Genomic DNA, 2,024 nt, shown 5'->3' with positions numbered 1-2,024 from the left:
TCAAACACTGATCTGTATAGTCATTCAGGGCTACATCAATCACCCAGGCTCATGGAGGATCCAGATCTTCCAGTACTACCATTTTAAAGCATGGCTTCCACAGTCTCTGCAGCAGGAAAGAGAGCTCAGAGAATTAAGGGGACGACAGAGGATGAGATGGCTAGATGGCATCACCGGCTCAATAGACGTGAGTTTGAGTGAACTCTGGGAGTTGGTAATGGACAGGGAGGCCTGGCATGCTGCAATTCATGGGGTCACAAAGAGTCGAACACAACTGAGCAACTGAACTGATGCTTACTTTGGAACTTATACACACATCACATCTGTTTACATCCCACTGGTAGAACTAGTCTTCTGCTCCCAATCTGCCTGCAAAGGAGGCTAAGAAATTAAGTTCTTTTGAGTGTCCCAGGAAGAGGAAAATGAAATAGGATTTGATAAATATATAGTGTTCTCTCCATTATAATTGATAAAAATATCACAATTTTATAAAAACTGGGTGGTAGATAGAAATTAACTGGGTTCATTGTATCATTCTTTATATTTTTCTGTAGCTTTACATTTTTCATAATTATTTAAAAGGGAGGAAAATGAAGAAAGATTAAATGACCCATCCAGAGTTACAGAGCTAATAAGTGGTGAATTGGACTAGAACTGTTCTCCCTAGAATAAAATTTTCCTCCCAGAGGCAAATTCAGGTACTAAAGTCAGATTATTCATTTAAGACATATTTATGGAGTTCCCATTATATTCCTGTCCTTGAAGAGGGCACAGAACAAAGGTAGGAAAGACTGACACATAAATTATTATAACGCATTACAGTTATCACAACGGAACATGAAAAAATGTGTACAAAGCTCTCTTGGTCATTAAAACCTGGTAACAAATTCGCTGGAAACTTCTTCATGATGGTTTTGAGTCCCAGAAAATTTTTAAATGTTCACTAGCAGTGCATGAGGTCAATGTAATCTTCAATTATGAGAGCCGAATTTTAGTGGAGAGTTATTTCAGGAAATTCCTGAAGCAAAACTTCACCATGAACTCCACCCAGTTCATATTCAGCCTGTACAGACTTGCAAGGGAGGTGCTGCTAAAAAATATATACATATATATATATGTATACACACACACACACACACACACATATAGTCTTCTTTGACCTCACTTCTTCAAATAAGAAACTCTTTGCTCTTTCACACAAAGGCAAAATAGAGTGAAACAATGAAAAGGAAAATTGTTCACTTTACTGGTATTGAAGCCACACGTTGCTGGAGGATCTAGGCTAACAGCTCTCAAAGCATGGCACACTTGCGGAAGTCAGAAACTGACAAAAACTAGTGTCTTTTCTAGACTGTCCTCCATGACCAAATACACAGCTGCTTCTGACAGTTTATATTATTGTCAGAATAATATTCTCCTCAATACAGTTATAAAGTATTCCCCTTATATACACAACTATGTTTATTCAATGAGTTCCATAATCAAGTTCATTCATTTACCCAACACAGAAGTTTGAGTTGGGCATATAGTGATAAGCAAAACAGACATGTTCTCTGACTTCTTGGAGCTTATAGTCCAGTTGGGGAAAGAGGCATTAATCAAACAAGTACACCAATAAATATTTTTATACATAGACAAGAGTTATGAAGATAAAGAGTTCTGTGAGAGAGAATAGAGACTTCTAAGGATGCTAAGTTAGAATGAAGGGATTCAGGGCTGCCAGTCTGGGGTAGTGACTGGTGGTAGATTAGACCAGGGAAGTTGTGGAAGAAAGTTGAGATATTTGTGATATCTTTTGATAGTTACATTGCTCAGATTTGATGATTCGCATAGATACGTAGATGGAGAGAAAGAGAAGGTCTAAGATGACTTTCAGGCCCAATCCTCGATAAAAAAAATTCCCCTCATATTCTTAGAATGTTTTTTCTCATCTATTGCTTAGGTCTTGGTACTCAGACGGAATCACACACTACCGACTTTCTTGGTTCTCCAGCTTGCAGATGGCAGATCATGGGATTTCATAC

The sequence above is a fragment of the Bubalus kerabau genome, chromosome 22 (assembly GCF_029407905.1).
Source record: "Bubalus kerabau isolate K-KA32 ecotype Philippines breed swamp buffalo chromosome 22, PCC_UOA_SB_1v2, whole genome shotgun sequence".
In the NCBI taxonomy this organism is placed as follows: domain Eukaryota; kingdom Metazoa; phylum Chordata; class Mammalia; order Artiodactyla; family Bovidae; genus Bubalus; species Bubalus kerabau.
The sequence above is the reverse complement of the archived record's forward strand: the minus strand, read 5'-3'. Positions refer to the sequence as shown.